We start from the raw sequence: 22,159 nt of genomic DNA, 5'->3' as shown, positions 1-22,159 counted from the left end.
TCTCTGCAGCCCTGTGCTGGCCCCTCTCCAGCAGTTCCCCGTCTCTCCTGAACTGGGGAGCCCAGCACTGGACACGGCACCCCGGGTGCGGCCTCACCAGGGCAGAGCAGAGGGGCAGGATCACCTCCCTCGACCTGCCGGCCACGCGCCTCCTCGTGCACCCCGGGGTCCCGCTGGCCCTCCTGGCCGCGAGGGCACGCCGCTGGCTCGGGGCAACTTGCTGCCCACCGGGATTGCCAGGGCCTTCTCGGCAGAGCTGCCTCCCATACTGGTGCTCGGGGTTGTTCCTCCCTTGGTGTAGGACCTTACTCTTGCCTTTGCTGAACCTCATCAGGTTCCTCTCCTACTTTCAAGTTAGTCAAGTGCATGCTGAGAATAAAGGCAAATTTTTAATAAATCCTGTTCATACCAAGATTATACTTGGCAGTGTATTTTGGATGGGGACTTCAACAAGATAATTTGCTTCATAAGTGTATGTTCCCTCTCTTGGAGTATGCTAACTCTTTTTTTTTTTTGTCCTTGTGCACAATTTCTCAGATAATTTTCAGGAGATAAGTACTCTGGGTTTTAGTTTAAAATGTCTCCTGCTGCCTGTTTTATGGACTTCTGAGGTCAGTGAGACAGAGTCTCCAATACCTTAGAACCTTGCAAAGTGTGAATAAAACAGCTTGGCTACTTCCGAAGACTGTTTTGATCTAACTTTTCAACGTATGTTTTTCAAAGTTGTAAATGATAAATGATTTAAGGTAATGGAAAATCAGACTCAGTGACTGTAACTATTTACATCTGTGCTTGTTTGCCTTTTCTCAGGCGTTTTCAGCTGATGGCATCAAATCTATTAGATGCTTAACCTTGATGGTATGTAATTTTTTCAGAAATAGTAGGATCAATGAAGACCCAGTATAGGTGGGAGTGGTATACTAAACTGAGCAGCCCTAACGAGGCGTTACAGTTGTCATCCTCTAGTAAATCTATATTGGTGGGCTGGCTGTTCTATACCCAAATGCTGTAGTGTTTTTTCCCTTAAAGAAGACAACTGGTAACCACAGTTTCTGGGATCTGATCTAGATTTTGCTATTGGTGGGCTTTAGTTTACATATTTGCTAATAATTTATACTAATAATACTATAAAAGATTTGATGAAGCTTAACCTCAACACTTTGAAATTAGCAGAGACAAAGATGTATATTAGTGTACTGCATTAGTATTGCAAGATAAAGATATCTAGATTTAAAAATAATCAACATGTATCTGTGTCTCCAGATCCTATCTGCAGTTCAGTATGAAAGCTTGCTGATTGTGGTCCTGCAGGCAAGCAAAACCTCCCTGTTATTTTCCACAGTGAACTAATAAATACTTGTCTTTCTCATTTCTGTCCAGCTAAATTTATCTCACTACTTTCCCATCTTCCCTGGAGAAATCTGAGGAAGAAAAGTATACTGTTTCTCTGAAATGCTCATCCCAACCCTGGTTAACTGGAGGTGAGAAAGTCTGAAGTGTTGAGCCTGGTGAAGTTACCATATAGTGGTTTACTTTTGCTGAGAGATACTGTGTTTAAAATGGGCTTGCCAGTTCTTTATGTTCACAAGTCTCTGCATACAAAACTCAGAGATGGATTTTTTTCTATTCCTTTGGATTCCTCCTAGTCCTTTCTGCCTGGGAAAATGGATATAAAAACCTAATGTCACTTTACACACCACGCATGGGATGGATAACACTTTTTAAAGCACTTAAAACACTATTTGGTGTAATTTTGTCTCTTGAATGTAATGAAGTGAAGAGGTGCAATGACAAATTTCGAAGATGCATATCAGGAAGATTTAGTTAATTGCCTGATGATGGCTTCTTAAAAGCAGTTAGGCCACAATTAAAATGTTGCACTGACCTTCATATGCAAGCTTAAGATCCATAAATGTATCAGTTAATTATTTTTTCACTAATCAACAAAAAGTATTATTGATAAGACTTCAATTTAGAAACATTCATTAAAAAACCTGATCTAAGCCAATAAGACTAGTTTCCTTAGGGTAATTTTGTGGTTTGTTGCTGTGCTCTTTAATTCAGAATGGTCATAGGAGAGTAAACTCCAGACTACTTCTCATATAGCAAATCTCTGCCTCTCCTTTTAAAAATTTCTACTGAAAAAAGTAGTGTCTAAGAATACTAGAGAGTGAGGAGGGGTAACTGAAAAGGAAGTTTGCTCTTTTAAGAATTGTAATGCTTGTGAAAGTTAAGGGAGCAAAATTGTCTTTTTTGTCTGTATGATGCTGGAATGTTGTTTCTTAGTGTTAGTATCTGTATGGCACTATCCAATCATCTGTATTTAAGTATTAGTTATGAAAGGACTTGTCTATTTGCATTTACAAACTGTAGGCAAGTTAATTCTTTAAACTAGAAATGCTTTGCTCTAGTTGGAAAAACGGTTTTGGAGGAAGTGTGAGGCATGGGAACCCTGTTCAGCATAGGTGAAATGTTTTTTGTTCAACAGATTTTTCTGCCCATTAACAGCCAATTTAGTTGAATCCGCTGTGTGCTACTCAAGTGCTAGCTACCAGAAACACACAGCATATGTATTTCAGGGAACAGAAAGAAACTCTTTTAAAGCCTGTTTTCATCTTCTGTGAACATTTCTCCCATGGGCTTAGGTTTGGAATGAAGTGGGCATAGCTTTCCCTCAGTATAGTCTTAGATGGTTTATTTTAAAATATGACAACTACACCTAGATCAACTAGAATTACTATTTCATACCCCTTAGGAACCTGTCCTAATTCAGCTCTGTTTCACTGGTGCAAGTTCCTGTTAATCTCATTCTCAAAAGTGGAAGTAGAATTTGGTCCTTCTGTCTGCTATCAGATGGGATATAGTCAGTGGTGATACCTACAAAAGAAATCTCTGCTATTTCAAAATTACTGGTTTAATATACTACTTTAGGTATTTGTTAATAATCAATAAATCTAATAGTTTAATGTGGTAAATGTCAAGATCTGAATGGTTGAATGCTACAGAACCATGGAAAGGCTTGTGCCTAAAATAAACCACCTAGAGGTGAGGAACAGGATGTGTAATATCTAATTACCAGCCGCTCTCCACATTTCTGCAAGATTTTGCCAATGCAGCTGCCTTAAAACTACTCAGTGATACAGTATGCCTCAAGATGCCTACATTATTCCTGGATTTAACCACACCTACAGCAAGTCCATCACTTTTCATGATGGATACTGTACGGGTTGATGCCAGCATTGACCTCTTAAGGGGGATACAAACTGAAGTAAACATCCATCTACTTATCACTTACTAAAGTGTTGAAATGCCCACATTACATTCTTGCCGTGTGTATTCTGAAGACGACAGCCAAGTCTGGTAGACCCTAGACTAAGTAACTTTTTTCCCTCTGTTATATTTTTCTACTGTGTCAAACCATGTAAATTTTGACTAGATTAATTACCAAGAGTTCAACATTCAAGAGCAGTCTTAAAACAGAAAAACACTTGGTGTGCAAAAGAAAAATGAGAGCATGATTAAAAGCTAAAGTACTGTAAATTAAGATGTGAAATTAAATAATTGTTTTTCCTTTGCTTTATATGCAAGAAATATAAAATAAAGAAGAATCACACTGGGCTTGTTAACTAGCGTATTGTAAGATGCTATGATTCTTGATCAGCTGTATCAGGCTCTGAATCATACAACACAGTCAATATTAATCTTGCAAATAATAGGAGCAATTAGAGACTTTTATAAACACAGCAAAGTAGGGAAGCAACATGACTGTGGCTTGGATACCCACTTCACTTTTCTACAAAGAGAAAGACAGGGAGGAAATTATCTCATAATCAAAAATTGCTGCTTTGCCTCCTCTCTCATTGACCAAGGCACTCTATCTAGTTCTGCTTTTTGTCTTTTCTGGGATAGGCACAGTGTGATTATGCCTTGTTTTCTCACTGGTTCTTATTTTTGAGCTGGGAAAATTCAGTTTTGCTTACATTACTGAAAACCATTGAACTGGCTCTGAAAATAACATTTGATTCCTGTAAGGTTATTTCTCAAGTTGGGTAAAATCTTTATGATGTTTTTCCGTTAAATATTTTTGTATATTAATTTTAAGAATGTTATTGCTATCAGTTTGAGGCTTAACACTTATTTGAATGTATCTTTCCTTCTTTTTCAAGATATTTAAATAATCATGACATCTATATGCAAAAAGATAAGATACTGTTCTGGTTTTTATTCTGAATTTCACATTTTAATACAATAGGTTAAACTGTGTTAAGCCTCTGCTCTCTACGGGCTATGTAAGTCAATATAGGTAATAGTCTGATTAACATGTATATCTAGAGATTCTTGTTAGGACCAGTTACGTATTAAGTTCAAAACAAAAAATCTGGCTCAAAAAACTCTGTAGTTACTTAAACAAAGATAGGTGATTAATACCACTTCTTTTTCCTTCAGTGCTCAGCTTTGCAAAGATTATTTATGGGATTAATTAAATCAGCAATGTAGTATTTGCCATATCTCTACCAAAAAAATAAACTCCTTAAAAGCTCCAAAGATCTCAAAAAGAGCACAGAACACTTGTGGAGAAACTTCAGTCTGAACATACAGCCTGATCTTATTTTCAAGTGAACTTTCCAGCCTTCTAAAAAAGAACATGCATGTCCATTGTACAGCAAGTTCTGTCCTAGTTTCTATGGTTTGAAAAGGAATCAACACACAGTTCAGGGTGTTAAATGAGTATAAATTAAATTGAGTTGTTCAAAGGTTTTCATTGAGAAGAAAATTAGTTTCAAATTAAAGTATATCAACTAACTGAACTCTTCATTTTTCCTGGACAGTACTTCAGATATCTTCAAGCTCTTTGCTTGATAGCATGCTGCAGTGCACTCAGTTGAAATGAAAAACATTTGTAATTAGTATGGTTATTTTATTATGCAAAATATTCCTGAGTACTGGAGAAGCTTTAGTATTGATATTTTTTCTTTGTACTTCACAGGTTTTAATCTGATGGCAACACATCAATGGAAGCAAGATTTAAGGGTTTGTTAGAGAATCAGGTGTGTTTTTTATGAACTATACAATAAATCTGGGCATGCACTACATTTTTGTTAAAGCATTCCATAAACAAAGACATCTTTGGTCTGTATAAAATTATTTTGAAATTTAATTTTCAAGACCTTTTTGATAAAAAAACATTAAGATTGTACAATTTTTATGAGTAGCAATTGACAGTGACATTCTAGTCTGTCAGAGAGGACAGAAACCTGTCACAATCCAGTCATACATTGAGATTGTGCTTTTATTCTAAAATGGCTTAAATTCTTATACAGAATTGTGACTGTCAAAATGAATTTATTTCCTCACATCCATTAAGGCTCCTGCAAGGTCTTAGCAGAATAGCTTGGGCTTAGGATACTGATTGTTCAAGTCTTTATTTCCTCCTTCTTTCATCTTCATGTAATGAGACTCGCCATTATTCCTACAGTTTTACCAGACTTTTGGGTGTCTGGTAATTTGTTCTGGTATTATTTGTTCTGTTAGCTTTCTCTGATGTAGCCGGGAAAAGGCTTTGTGTGTTCAGCAGAGTAATAAATACATTCTGTGAAAAGAATGAAGCAGAAGAGCAAAGAACATAATAGATAAGTAGGACAATGCATGGAATTGTCAGTTGTTAATTCCCCTCATGTGGAGACTGTGCTATATGATACTAAAGGTAAAAATCAATTAAATGCTTAGTCTGATAAAATTTCCATTAGCAGAATCTCAAAACTATGATTCAACAGGGGTGCCACGGCTTGAAGATAAGGAAAGATAAAGAAAGAAAAGAGGGAAATTCCTTTGGAAAGACAGTAGTTCCTTGGAGTATCCTGGTTATCAGTCTATACCAATGTATTTCTATTTCTTCCTCTTCCTATTAATCCCTATAAAATCACGGAGGACTTTCATGGGAATTTCTGATGAGTACAAAATTTTGTTGTACTTCTCCATTCTCTGGTTTAAGTAGATGCATTCCACAAGAACAAACTTTGGTCAGGATCTTGTTCTTGTTTTTACTTCAGCAATGATACATGAAGAAATAAAAGCTGATTGACAAAACCCATGTGCTTTATATTGTCCCACAAGTAACTGGTAACAGGCAAAAAAATTACTTCTAAGGGCTCTGACACATGAATAGATGCAGAAAGGCAAAATCAATGCTTTCTCTAGTGCTTGATGTTTCTGCTAGAAACTGGTTTTCTGGTTTTGCCTCTGTGGAGCCATGCCCTTCCCAGAATGCTACTGACCAGAAAATGGATTTGCAGCTATATTTCGAAAGTGTGCTGTCACCCTAACTAACCATTGCAGGGAGTAACCAGCTCCTAAATTGCTCCTGCTGATGGGATTTAAAGGAGAGAAAAAGGGGGAGGTGGGGGAACTGACGGGCAGAACTACTGAGCAACTGCACCTTCCTCCATATATTCAAGGAGGAAAAATTAATTAATGTGAAAAAGAGCTGTTGGTGCCAGTGGCTTTTGTATGGAAAACTGAGCACCAGGGACATGTAAAATAAATCCAAGTACATGACATGAGCTTCAGGAGATAGTCTTAAGTCCAGAACAAAGCTCTAATCAGCTATTAACACTATACATAACTATTCTCCCAACTTCCATACTTCCAATACGGGAAATAAAAGTCTTATTACCATCAAAGCCAATGAAATGATGTGTATTTAGTATGCAAATATGCCTGTGTTTCCTGTCACTATGACTTTCTATTTTTTTAGGAATGTGCATGTGCAAGCAACATAGGTCATAGCTTAAGTGGAAGTAAAAATTGCTCTTTTTCCTGTAATATTCATTACCGCAAAGGCAGATTAATAAAACTGATTTAGACAATAGTAATTTAAGTAACCCCTCTTTTAAGAGGAAAATTGTTGGATTAAAACAATATTTTTCTTCCCTCTGTCATCTTCCCTCAAGTACCATAGCAGATGTCAGGATATGTTGTATTATATGAGTTTTCCTTTAATATTTCAGACTGATTCTCAGGATAGACATTTGAAGAAGCAATCCTTGTTTGAAATGGGGAGAAAGATGATTTTTTAAAATCTTTGCCAGCACCTGACCTTAAAAGGAAGGCAACTGAATCAAGGTGGTGCCATCTTTGGAGGGAAGCTATTGTGGTTTGCCAGATGGCAAAGGTGGTAATAATTTTGTGGGGTTTTTTTTGGAGGGGGTGGTATATGGGTATTTTAGGGTTTTTTTATTCTTACACACACCCCACCCCCACCCCCACCCCAGTTTGGTATTACCTGTCCTTTTCTTTCTCTCCCTCCTAAAAAAGTATCTCTGATCTCTTGGTTATTCCCTTGCTATAGATGGGTTTGCTATCAACAGTCTGTTGGTAGGGAGCTGTACAAGTGCGGGGAATATCTTGGGCCAAAATAAATACAGATTGTAACATTAGTATAAAGATATTCTGGCAGGGTTAAAGACTTCAGTGGAACTGCTGTGAGTTTCCACCAATAAAAGTGAGATCAAAATCTTGACCTGAAACTGCTAAGAGGTTCTTTTTCTTAACGTGATGAAAGCTGTCAAGTGCAGAGGAAGGAGATTCTGTCAATTCATAATGTGACTTCAGTGCTGGCTATACAGTATCAAAACTTGTTTTCCTCAGTTATGAAAATATTTTCTCATTTTCTGATCTTCAGTCAGTAAAATAAATCTTGTCGTCTTCAATAACAAGAAAAAAATCTGTCACAAATACTGGTAATGCTTTTATAGATTGTTCTTCAGTGTTTGTGCCAAATAAAAGCTTTAAAAACATGAAAGAAAAAAATAGCAATTGTGTAGCTCTGAACTCTTAGGAATTTGGAACTTCCAGAGTGAACAGTGTTTAAAAAGCTAATTTATTATTTTATAGAGCCTTTTTTCTTTTCTAAATAAAGAAATGAAGCTGTCATTAGAGAGTGTGTTTCAAGTAGTTACAATTTTCTGTGAACCTTTTTTCCTATCACCTTATGTAGCGTGTAATGGGGTTTGGTTTCTATGTTTTGTGTATTCCAGGCTCCTTAACATTTTAAACAATAGAAATTAGATGGATACAAAACACGTTATTGTCTCATGAGAGGTTTTGTCTACTAAATATGTCGGTAAACAAAACTAAAGCTCCCTAAAATGTAAAATTTCAAAAGATGGATGAAAAATGAGTTAGAAAATATTTTTAATGATTTAGATATGATTTACTTAATTATACTCCTTCAATCACTAGTTGAAAGCAAATAATTAACTTCCTTTACAAGTAGTTCACTGATGTCTCATAACAAAGAGAAATTACTTCTATGTGAAGTACGTTAATTTCATTTTTGTTCCATGACACAGCTTTATGAAGTATATATTTTCTAAAAATTGTGCTAATGGGCAAGTTCATTAGCCAAAGAGTTATTGATTGAATTAATTTTTAGCTCTCCAAATGCACTTTTGTGTAGGTGCCTGAAGCACACCTTAAAGACAACATAGCATGGTGTAGCTTGTCATGCCATTCTGTCTTGTCTGTTCTGTCGGTACTGGTGATATATACCGAGACTTTCAGAGGCGTCTTCCCTGCTGTTATTCACCTATGATGTGAATTTTCCCATGCTTGACTGCTGTTTTCTAGCATAATAATGCGGTTTCATAAAAGCCAGCAATCTTTCACATATATTCCTCAATTTTTACAGCATTGTATATAAGTACTTTTTGCATCTGATTTGTATACGAGGCAAAAGTTTAGAAGGCCTTTTTACTTGTCATTTCAGCTGATCCTTAACTCATTTTATAAGTTGTGTTCAGGTAAAGCTTTAGTATTTGCTTTCCTTTTAAGAAATTTTCATTATTGTATTGTTCCCTACTTCTTAAAATATTGTCTCTTCCACAGCTTTGTTGAAGTAGTTCAGCCACTCGTTGGTTTCTCTAAATACATACCCTTGCCTGGTATTTTTCTGGCAAACACTTACATAAAGGTTTAGCACAATCTCTTATCAATAGGCTGAATTTCAGTTTATGAACCAGTAATCTCTTTACTGCTGTTCAGAGACAAAATGAATTACTATTTTATCCTATTAGTTGTAATATGTTCTCCTATTAGCTTGTATTATCAAGCAAAAAGGATTTATTATTATATATATTTAAAATATGCACATCATCTATAAATAAGAATGCATAATAAGTACTCCTAGCCCTTGACTTATTGATTAGACCTTAGCTCATAAAAAAGAATTACAATGGTTTAAGTATTTTGAAATATTATGTGCTGCTTGTAGTTAATTGCTAGGGTTAAGATGTAATCTCTTTTGTGATGCTGATATGTTGATTCCTCACACACACACACCCCCCGAAGAGAACTGAAATCTTCCTCCTGTTCTTCCAAAACCCTGCAGAAAATAGAGGCAAAACAGCCTCTCCCTATTTTGAATCAGCTGAATAAGAAAGTAAAACCAGAAGAGTGAGTTTTATTTGTCTGACCACTTGGATCCCTCTCTCTGGGAGAGAGAAACGAAACAGGAATTTATACTTTGTTCTGATATGTTTCCTAACCAGAAAAGATGGTGTGTCTTAAGGGTTTAAAGTATGAGAACAATTAAAAGGAATCAAATGACAGAACAAAGAATAAAAATGTGCAGAGTATATGACATGCATCTATTTTAAATGACAAATATGTGAAACCCAAGTTGCTCATATTTATAGGATAATAAACACCAGGTCCTGTTGGATTTTGTCACTAGCTTTTACTTCCTACAAGATATTTTTCAAGATTATTAAACCAAAAGAACAACAACAAAAAACAGTAAGTGTTCAAGTAATTTCTAGCATCTCAAATACTAAGCTTACATTTTAACATTGTCATAGTGATTCTTGTAGTGCACATGGTGTAGCACTATGTGGAGAAGATCTTTTAAAAAATACTAGCTAGTGTTCAGAAAACTGCAGTCAAATTGCAGCAGGAATAGTTGCCATCTTATTTAAGGCTGTGGGATTTTCATTACTTGCTCTATGCCCCTCTCAAAGTTACTTTCAGGTGGATTTTCTATCATTTGAATCTGCATAGTCTTAGAAAATAAAATGAAGTAAGAACTGCTGTTGCCTGGGGAATGCAAAGTAGTTAGCATGTCTTCACTGCTCTGTAAAAGAGAGAAATAACAGGCTGTGGCACTGAGAAATTAATGGAGATATATTTTCATTCATTACTTTCCTACTTTTTTTGTGATAAGTTGTTCTGTATCAAGAACTTGGCACTGTACTCCATGTTAATAGTGGGATACAGAATACATGAAGTCCTTGAAGCTGTCTTGTCCAAGCCAAAGTTACCTGGAACAAAATAAATTAAAACCAACCTATTGCTGACCTGAAGTTTTATTAGGCAGTTAGTTCTTGACTCCAGAAGGGGGAGGGAAACAAAAAAACAAAGGAGGAAAAGAAAGAAAACCAACCAAACGTGTGAACGCTTGCTTTAGGTACATGAACAGTCAGCACATGATTAATATTTTATTGAACTGGGTCCTTGTTTCAAGGGTATGAATGAACTGTTTTTGTGATCAGATACTGCATGGTTGCTGTATAGCACAGTGTCATGTTTAGTAGTAGTTGTGGTGTTCAGGTGTTGTTGAAGTTTAAATCCATGTTGAGTGCATTGTTCTCGTATTTTAAGCCAGTGGGGTAATGACTTTGTATAACAAAATCTGTCTCTAAGAGTCTGCAGTCTTCGGGACTGGTTGAATTTACAGCTTTCCAACTGAGTTTCTGACTTTTCTCTGAACTCCACAGATTTTGGTGTTGCCTCCAGATATGTTGTCATTAGTTCAGTGCATACATATGAGCTTCAAAATGCACCATTTGAAAATATGCATGGTTCTTTAATTTCACACCAATTATGGCTCTATTTATTGTGTAATTTTGTAAACTAGCATGTTTTAATGATTCTGTAAAGATATGGGATAACTTCAGTTTGAGGACGTATGATTGTCATCTGTTATATCTGCTTGTTTCTAAAGCATTGCTTTTTCAGTTAAAGGATATTCAGGCATGTGTTGTGTAGACATGAACATAATTATTTCATCATCATATAACACGTTTGCTAGAACATGTAGTATTGCCTCGTGTTACTCATTGTTAGACACATGGCAGAAATTTTTCTTTTTTTTCCCCTCGGCTTATGTCAGATATTTTAAAATACATATGTGTTTTAATATCTCCACATGCTCAACATTTCATTTCCTGAAGTTAACGCTAAATTAAGTAACCAGTAGTAGCTGGTTTCTCTGCTTTTCTTTTGGGTGAACAGTGCAGTTGTGGCATCCTGACATATTCAACAGAAAATGCTGACTATCCTCAGTGAATGAATAGGCTGCGGAGACATGAAATGACATGTGATAGTTGCCCAGGAAATTATGTCAGAATACGAAGTAGATTTCTTTATACCCTTTGAAGATTTTTAGGTGTCTGATTTTTCATTTAGTTAGTTATTTATTTTGTAGCTAGTGATGTGCTTTGATTACGTTATGTGAAGTAACTTAAAAGAATATCCTTTGAAATAAAAAAGCTGATGACAAAAAAAAAAGAAAAAAAGATGACAAAAACCAAAGGAAGGAAATCTTCTCTGGAGAGATTTCCGGCCTACTCTGAATGAGAATTTGTTGTTTTAAGCTGATGGATTAGTACCTATGCTGCGTAAGGGGTCAGACTATGGATTTGTAATGATGCATTCCCAGCTTCCAAATTTAAGACTACTACATGTAGCCATGTTTCTGTTCACTCCTATAATTTCGGTTTCTGTATGGTCATATGGTAATAAGATTATGTTAATTCTGAGAGGTTCTTCAACCAAAAGTGAAATTTTCCTTTTGGTCACTGTGAAGATTCAGTATAAGTTGGGAAGGGGAAAGTAAGTTGAGAAATGAGTATTGGCACTTAATGAAGATGTACTTGAAAGACTAGAAATTTTGAGGTACTAGTTCTGTCATGTGTCTGTGTACTGCGTGTATAAAAATGTTTAGACTGGAGACATATGGATGCATGGAAACCCCCAAAAAATCCTTAGACTAAGAACCAGAAAACTTTTTCCATGGTTCTGCCAGACCAAACCGAACTGACCTGTGTAGACTAAATGGTCAAAGGGAATTCCTGAGACAGTATTTCTCCCAAAGTCTTATTTTAAATAAGTTTTATAAATCATACAACATGAACCCCATTCCTGATCTGAATTACAATAAAGAAGAGTCCTGCTCGTGCTACCTGTATTCAAATATTTGCGAATCATGTTTTATGTTAGTTGGCATCTGGCGTGCTTACTGGCACTGCAAGGCAGCACGATTGCTTTCTGCACTGATATCGGTTATGTTGAGGCACTTCCACAAATAAAACACACAAGCAAAGCTTTACCAGTGACTGAAATAGCATGCAGTGTGCTAAGCAAACATTGTAAGTTATAAATTAATTTTAGCTTCAGAAAAAGGAGACTTTTTTTTTGAAAATGGAAAACATCTATAATAGTTGAGAACACCACAAATTCATCAATACCAAAGTTATATGCACAGTTAGTGTACTGAAAAAATTACTTGCTACCACATTCAAGTGAACAGGCATTCTGATTGGAATGAGGCATTAATATTTGTTAATGTCACTTTCCAGGGAATGTTATTAAATGCCACCTTGTTCAAAAACAGAGATGCGTTAATAAATCAGAAAACAAGCTATAAAAGTACGCTGTTCTGACTCGTATAATGCTCTCACAAGGTAATCAGCATCTTCTAATACTTTATAAAATACAATCACCAATCTTGATGTAGACGAAAATTAATTTTATATGTTATATATATATGTTGGATATTCAGATGTCATGTTAAGCAGGTATGAACTAGGGTAAGGGTGGGGGGAAGTATGTTCAACCGTTTTAGTACTTTGAGATCTGAAATCAAGAATTTCTGATTAAATGATCTCTAAGATTAATAAAATCTAGTAAGAGATTATATATTTCACCGTTTGGGGGAACTTTGCAGCAGGCATATAATACAATACATTTATTAAAAATGTTTATCGGAATTAGGATTTTACTTAAGAAATGTCCCTTAAAACATAACAAAAGAGAATTGCATGTGTTACAACTATGTTTTTAATCTCTCTTATTCCCAATTTCCTGAAACTTTCTCTGAGATCTAGTGAAACTGCTGTTTCTTGGGATATGTGTGATGGTCTACTTATCAAGTGGTATAAAGTTTTCTGTAAACTCTCCTAACTATGGAAATAACAAAGTACTACTAGAGTTGAGGGGAAGAAAATAAAATATTTGCATCTTTATTAAGATGAAATAGCAATCTTTATGCTTTACCAAAAGCATGAATCTTTTCTAGTATACTCAAGAGGCATCAGGCTCTGAAAAGTTGTTTTTATTTTAAAGCTGATGGACAGTGCTTTGTAGTAATTCAACCATTCATTCGAATCACTATGCATTTATTTTATACTGAAGAATATTGTAGAATTCAAAGTGTAAAGTACTAGCTCTAGTAAAACTAAAAATCAGCTAGTTTTTCCTTTTTACAAGCCAAAATAGAGTTAAAAGTAGAGTTTTACTACTTTGGGAAGCATTCTTCAATTTGGGAGACTTATTGGACTTTTGGAAAGACACAAATGTCTGTTTATGGCAATGTATAACATTATTTGCAAATGAGTGGTCGTTTGCCGGGATAACCCAGCCAAGCACAGGGAAATTGGAAGCTGGAAATAATGAGGATTATGATGAATCCATCTGAGAAGGCAGCTCACCACGTAATCTAGGAGACAACTCAGACTTTAAAGCTGTGTTCACCACAGGGATACTTTAATTGGCTTTGCCTGATAGATATAAGAACATATTAGAGGTCTTTTTCCTTATTTTAAAATTATTTCAGAACTAGTTTCATATCCTTTTTTAGTTTTTATTTGAGTTTTACAGCATAAAAATAATGTGAACACTGTGGAAAACATAACTGGAGTTCAGTCTGAAATAAGACAAGCTGATTTTGAAAGTATTATGTCAAATATGGACAGCGTTAGATCAGTTTCACTGCTTCTGTACCAGGTCATTTTCATTTGCCAAGCAACTTTGAGGGGTTTTTGGTTTGGTTTTTCGTTTTTTTTTTGTTTTTTTTTTTAATTTTATTTTATTTTTTTAATTAAATAGCTGGTGTGATTTGGGGCATGGAAAGATGGAAATAAAGCCCTACCTAGCTGAGCATATAGTACTATCCTATATCTGTTATCATATGAGACAGGTACTACATGTTTTTATAGCTACACAAATTATACTATGATGATGCCAAATTAGAAATGTGTAGCCTATGTTCTTTGAATTACTATCTGTTCTTCAAATATGCTATGAAAGTTAAGCATATAGGCATCAGGCAAATCTGTATGTGCAATGTGAATATCATAGAATAACAGAATTGTTTAGGCTGGAAATAACCTTTGAGATCATTGAGTCCAACTGTAAAAAATGCTGCCAAGTCCATCGCCAAACCCTGTCCCTAAGTGCTACATCTACACATCTTTTAAATACCTCCAGGGGAGGTCTCTCAGCTACTTCCCTGGGCAGCCTGTTCCAATGCTTGACCATGCTTTTAGTAAAGAAATTATTCTTGATATCCAATCTAAACTTCTCCTGATGCAACTTAAGATAGTTTCCTCTTGTCCTATTGTTTGTTATTTGAGAGAAGAGACTAACTCCCACCTCGGTACAACCTCCTTTCAGGTAGTTGTAGAAAGTGAATAAGGTCTGCCCTCAGCCTCCTTTTCTCCAGGCTAAATAACCCCAGTTCCCTCAGCTACTCCTCACAGGACTTGTTCTCTGGGCTCTTCCAGCTTCATTGCCCCTCTTTGGACATGTTCCAGCATAAATACATCAAAAAATCAGGTTTATAGTTCAAGTAATCTCAATTCTTGCAGAAGACTTAATTCGGCCATTGAAGATAGATTTGAACTTAGTTTTTAACTGAATTGTTTGGTTTTGATAGGCTGGTGTGTCTAAGTGCAATGTGTACATGGCTCTGGCATTATTGATGGATGATTACAGGAATACAGTATGGTACCCTGTTGGTATTGTAACTACCAATCATCATCGATGATACTATTTTTAAGCTACTTTAAGCAGTGGCGCATTCCAAATGTGAATCAAGAATGGGTAAGCAAGGCTTATCCTGATGGTCCTAAATATTTGGCTACTAAGCAATGTATTTGCAAGAGCTTTACGGCCAGTGAAGAGAATAATTTTATTTAGAAGAGTTGTCACCAATACAGATTGAATCTGCTTCTTGTAGTGTCGTTTCTGGTGACAAAGATGTTAGTTTGAAAAAGCTGTAGTGATTATAATTAGATTAAACTAAATAAGTGAAGCTCTTTTTAATCTTCCTATTGGCATCTTTAATGTGATACCCTTTATTCTGGGGAAGAGTTGCTGCTTTGTTTTTAATACAGAAGGGTATATCTTATGTTCTATATGACCAGACACCGTATAAAAAAGGTAGAAATGAGATAATGTTCTATTAGCACATAAAAAATGAAACAAACAAACAAAAAATTATGCCAAGGGCTGATGCTCTGCTTTAATCATCTTTCAGGGAAAAAAAAAAACCATAGAGAAGTGGGGGACGATGAAGTCTTGGAAAAGCACATCTTCAGATAGACTGCAGCTAAAGAGTTGCCCAAAGAATTGAAAGACAAAAATACAGGTTCCCATATGTTTTAGGACAGCTTTGCCTGATATGAAATTTTCTGTACATCATTAAAACAAATTACTTTGCAGCTATTTTGAACCTTACAGTTTGATTTAGCAAGCTCAGTCTGAAACAATACCTCTGATGTACGTAAGCAGAGGTAATTTACTGAGTGAAAAGATTTTTTTTTTTCATAAGAAAAATTCTACCCTCCCTGTAGAATGCATGGATTGTTGGAAGGCAGCTCTTTGAGCTGGCATCCAAAATGTTCTAACTTTGATTTGTGAGGTACAACATGAGTAAATTTGGGGATTTTCAAATTGCTTTTCAAAAAAAGAAAAAAATATTGCATGGTTTTTCTTCACACCCTCCCATGTCAAGTGCTCTGCAATAGCTTTTCTTTGCTAGTTCTTGTTTGTGTAGCATTATCATCAAGTAATAGATCTTTCTTTGCTATGTAAGAAACAATAGAAATCTTTTCTTCTCATAGCTCTCCCAGAAAGAGAAACCCATCTGAATTGATCAGACCTAAGCAGTGGTCTGTATGAGAAAAGAAATAAATGAGTTTTCCTTTATTAAAAAGCTATATCATATTAATAATAGTTTATTTTAATTAGGAAAAATACACTCATGCTTAATATTCCTTATGTATTTAATAGTCTTGACAGTCTTGGTTGTCTTGAATCTTTCCCTGGCTTTCCATCAAATACTGCAATATTACAGAGTAACTCTGTTGGAAATAATGTAGGTTAGCTTGTGACTAGCATCACAAAAGATCCACTCTACAGCATCTCAATAAATTATCTCACTTATCTCAGTACACTTTCTACTTTGCATCTTTCATACAACTTGTTTCTAAAAACAGCATCCAAAGCTCTTACTTATTTACAAGACCATCTGGATTGTAGATATGTAAAAGAACTCTTACATTTGTAAGCATGAATTAATTAAGAAGTTCTTTATTTGGTACATAATGTTTCTTGCTTTTACTTAAATCATGCTTTACAGGAATCATAGATAATACAGTTAATTACATACGTAAATGTGAGTTTTGTTATTTTTTGATGGTGTTGTTTTTTTTTTTTTAAAAGAGCTTTAAATTATGGTAAATAGGCAACAAAACCTAAATATTAATTAGAGAGAAAATATTTCGAAATGCTGATCCCTTGTGTGTTTCCACAGCTCATTCCATGCTGTTGCTGTCTCATTTCCACATTAGAGGTAATTTTGTGCTTTAAAGATGCAAAATTCTTATCATTGATAGGAATTCTAAAAAAATTTGATAGACTGGGAGAAGCAGAGGGAGCAGAAACATGAAACTGGAATAAATAAGGGCTATATATCCTGGGTGATTTGAGTAGGAGAGTACTAAAGAATGGGACTGGTAGTGAGCAGGTAACTAAAGTACTAAATGTCCCGGAGAGATCAGATTACTAGTGTTTGGATAAGGAAAGTGGAATTGGAATGAAAAGAATGAGAGCTGGAGACTAAGAAAATAAGATTAGGAAAAAGAACAAAAGAAGAAAAAGAATTAGATCTGTATTAAGGGCACATTGGCCACAAAGGCAGAGAAATGATTGTGCTGGTGTGAAAACCTGTCCATATTAAAGAAAATCTGTTTGAGAGCTGGAATGAACCTAAGATTCCTGTATCTTGCCTTTCCATTCTTGTCAGGAAATACCTGTGACACTTTCCAGCTAGAATATGCCATTCTTGGCAGGGTTATTCCATGAGAAAGATGACAACCTACTGCTTTTATTGCATGAGATAAAAGTACATCTTTAATGTAACTGGTGGAATGTTGTCTGGAGCAGCCTTGTTGATCTATGTGCATATAGAGAAGACATGATATAATTAAACTCCTGTTATTCATAGGCTTTAAAACACAGAAAATTATGCACAGGCTTCTCCTTCCCTGTTGTTTGTTCAATGTCAAATTAGCTCCCTTGTCCATATGCATATGCGATACTGTTTGTAATTAAATAAGAATGTACTGTGGTTTCTACCGAATTGCTGTCTGCTACGGTGCTTTGCAGATAAATCAGGGCTGGGAAAATGCCTTGGATTTAAATGAAGAATGGTGAAGAAAACTGCCATCTGAGGGACAATAAAATTAATGAAGAAGTTGGAAATATAGTAAATGAAGCAAGGATTTCAAGATTAAATGTGGCCTTGTGGTAAAATATGGTGAGCTGGATGTTGCCCAGTGATTGCTAAGGCTAGTTTATGACAGGATGCCTAGCTTAGCCTTTTATGTTAAATGGAGGTACTGAGACTTTCAAAGCCAGACTGCCTAACAAATTGCATTCTAAGTGAGAATTCTAAATTACTTCAAATTTCTTCTTCACCTTTATCGCTATGTGGTACCAAAACCACAGTTTTCACAGTTAGCCACTAATTGTGTGCTCTTTTCTCCATGCTTACTTGGTGAACCTCCAGATCCATTCTGGACTCACAGATGTGGTTACAATAAAAGAACAGATGTATTTCAAACACACATTTTGGTCTTAATAAAATTAGGTCTTATTGTAATGGGATTTAGATATTTCAAATTATTTATAGTTTTTATGTCAATCTTTCTGTGCATCCATCTGTCAAATGCAGGAAAATAATAACTTGAAATGGTTAATACAGTAATGCTGAAGCAAGGATATCAATTTAAAACCCTTAAGGAAATAAATTATTCTTTCTTCAGTGCCGTGTTTGTATGATGTAAAGTCAAAAATGTGTGAGGTCACAAACGAGGCTAAAATCAGAAAATACCAAACCCAGAATCATCATTCATTTAATAAAGTAATAGGATAATTCAGGTTGAAGGGTCCACTTCCTTACTGGTAAAACACTGAAGTGTTCCCTTATAGCCAGTCTGTATGTCTTTTGTACTACTGTGAAGAGGCTGGGCTAATGCTTTGTTGATTTTTTTTTTTTTTTTTTTTTCCTCTACCCACTGAGCTTCATGAAGAGGTAGAACAGTAGACCCAACTTCTAGGCACAGAACTATGTAAAGCCAATATTGCCAGGGCTTTGCTGCTCTAAGAGTCATGGGGAGAGCCTAGAGCAGAATCTTGCAATCTTTTTAATTGTACTCATAGTAGTCTCAATTTGTGCAAAGAGGAGTAACTGCATTTTATGTTAATGTGTTCTTAAAGGGATGAAAAGGAACCCTAACTCTTGAGTACAGGGACAAGTGTGAATCCTAAACCTTAAATAAGAGCAACAGATGTTCTTTTCTTATGACCTTGTGACCTGCCTCCCCATGCATTCCCATGCATGTTGCCCTAGTTCTTGTATTGTTAATTTTAGCGCTTAAGTGGTTGGTTGTCTGGCTGCATTATGCAAAAGAACAAGGAGGGTTTTTCTATTTGCAGGTGAATTATCATAAGAGCTTGAACAACCTGATTATTTAAAAACCAAACAAACCAAACATATTCTGCTAAGGCCCCTCTTGCCCAGAATTTTATTGACTAAATTTCTGAAATAGATGAAGTTGATGAAATGCAGCAATTGTTGGAATACCACATTAAACAGCGAAGACCAATAGCTGTTTCTCTTGAAAAAAGTTAATGGGGATTTCTGTTCATTGTATAGATTCAATAGCTTTGAAATCTTACACTGTAGGTGTTCATAATGAGAAGTCATTTTTAGTAAAACAATAAAGTTGTTTGCTCATTTGATGAGCAAGGAGACTCACCCCTCTTGCCTCAGCCTAGGATTTTACCTTTTCAGTCAGATTAATTTGTTAACATAGATTTTCAATAATGCAGAAGTGCTTTTGCAGAATTAGTGTTGTCTGCAGAGATTTTTCTCATTGTGCCTTGCATGATGTGTGTGGGTTTGGGTTATTTTGTTGTTGTTGCTGTTTTTTAATATCTGGGGGGAACAGACATTTTTCCCTTTTGTTCTTCTGCTTGCTTTGCTTCCCTACTGTTTCCTGTGGTTGCTTGAGGTTTTCTGAGGATAGAGGATCTCATTCAGAGTCCTTTGAGGTCAGGAAAAGAGCCCTTTCATTTGAAGATGTATTGCATCTGGCCCCAGAATCTTACTTTATATTGACGTATTAAAAAAAAATAATCTGGAATTTTAAGAGCTAGTTACTGGCTTGAAGACTTTATAATGCAAATTTCCAACAAAAAAGAAAGGGGAAGAAAGTATTATATTCTCTACAATTTGTAGATTGAGACCCAGGAGAAAACTATTCTCTTTAAAATAAGATAGTCTATATACAGTCTAGTTTTGGAAGACTTGGCTGTATTTGGGCTTAAATTTGCTTAACCAAGTGACATAAGCCTGTGGTTTCTGTGTTGCTCTTATGTAGTCTCTCACCCAAATGAACAGCATCTGTGTGTCACTTCAAGAGGAGCAAAGCTGGGTTTATACACCCTGCTGTCCTTGACAACTGGTTCACGTACCATTTACAGCACCCTTTCCCACTGCATTCAGCTGCACAAAGTTACAGCACTCTTGTGCCCCCGAGGAATCTGCCACTCGGTGTCCGCCTTGTACTCAGTGTGTGTGCTTGCCATGTCAGGGTCAGGTACATGAGTTACTTCTGGGTTTTTTTCTATATCTGTGTTGATTTTGAATAAGTCTAAGGTTTTGTTTTTAGCTTCATTGTATCCTTAGCACCTCCAGGGTACTGGACTGTCACCTGGCTTTTCTTCTTTTTTATCTACCTGGACAATACGGGACAGAGTATCTTCTTGCTGTGAACTGTGTGAGTATGACTTGGACGTAAACCCAGATTAAGCTATATATTAATCCAGACACAATCGTGGGGAGGAGGTTGTTGGTATTTTCTGCAGGTCTACCTTTCAAGCTAGTCTTACAAATGACTACATGTACCTCCCGAAGCAGGAAAAAGGAGTCATTTGGGTCTGCATCAAATAGTATAGTTGTCTTTGGTTACTCCATGTTTCTGAGAGGCTCTCTCCCAGGTCTTACAATAAGATTACTTAAATCTTCTGGGGGAAACATGGGTCTTCCAATATGAGACTAGCATATTAAACAAATAATGCAAAATAATTTTTAGGATGCACTTGAAACAAAGACAAAAGATGAACAGGATAACTCAATGTTTGGATATGTCCTGAACTTTATCAGAAAAAAAATTAAGGCATTAGTTTTCTGTTTGGTGACTTTACTCCATTTTCCTCTTAAATTTTAAACCTGTAACTGTTGGAATGGCTGAAATTTCCTTTCTGTTTCTTCCTTTGCTCTAATAACCATCCATAACCTGAGGAAAAATCAGTGGAAATTACCTTTTTGCCCAAGCTTCTGCCCATGGCTAAAGACAGGAAGGGGCACAGTAGGTGATGGCACAGAATAGGAAGCTCACAGTGCTTAATTTTTTTTTCCTGGCAAAAAGTAGCTGAAGGATTTTATGGAAGTGGAATAATCCAGTTTTCTCTGACTTCTAATTAATGCTGGAATTGCACAGTAGAGGATCAAGTGGCCAAAATTTGATTTCTGCTCTGTCTAATCAGAATTTGATCACAAATAATAATGTAGCTTTAGGCTTGATTCTCACAAACACCAACCACCCACAAAGGCCTGTTCTGGAAGGAATTTGTTTTTCTTTGTTTTCAAAGTTTCAACTGCTTTCCAATCAAGTGATATGCTATTGCATGTATTTTCATTCTTTCTTGTCATATAACTTAAAAACTGAGCTTCAGCTCAGAATGTGTGTTAATTCAATGAGCTAGAAAAGCTTGTCTGATGGAACAGATGATTTATTCCTGCTTGTACTTTCTGTATAGACGTCTAGTTGGCTCCACGGCAGTTTTGGTTTCTAAGTGAGCTGGTACTAAAGGAACAGAAGCATGCAGGGTTTACTTTTTCCATCTTTAAATTGGTAGGCTGTGTCAATACTGAAAATAATAAGGGGCCATATTAAACCACAAACAATTAAAAAGTTAGTATAATAATAAATAGGGAGGAATTGTACTCTTGTGACTATTTTTAGGGGGCAGGAATTGGAACTGAATGGAGGAATGTTCCAGTGTAAGGAATGGAACAGGAAAACTAGCTTGTTTTCCCTCAGCTTTGTTGGCTCCACATTGAGAAGAATAAACTACCTGTGTTGTAAATATGTGCAGGATGCAAAATAGTTCATGTACAAAGCTGTGTTTTTTTCAGAGCATAACTCTGTCTTTAAATGGCCTTTTCCATTCTAAAGGAGGATGTAGCATGAACTTCTGCTTCTGAAAGTAGATTGCACTATGACATTATAAAATGATTGCAGAAGACCTGGAAATTACCCTTGATTTGGGTAATCTGAAGATACTAGGTGCCTGAAGTGATAGTTCTCATGCCTGTTCCTGAAGGTCCTTGATGTAATAACATCAAAGGAGTGGAGGTTATGACATATGCAGTAACTTTTGATGGATTCATTTACTTCTTTAGCACTATTTGGAGGGTAAGGAAGGACTCATGCTCTAGTGCCCAGTCTTGAACATAGGCATTCTTAAA

This window comes from Falco rusticolus, chromosome 10 (genome assembly GCF_015220075.1).
Source record: "Falco rusticolus isolate bFalRus1 chromosome 10, bFalRus1.pri, whole genome shotgun sequence".
Taxonomy (NCBI): domain Eukaryota; kingdom Metazoa; phylum Chordata; class Aves; order Falconiformes; family Falconidae; genus Falco; species Falco rusticolus.
The sequence above is the reverse complement of the archived record's forward strand: the minus strand, read 5'-3'. Positions refer to the sequence as shown.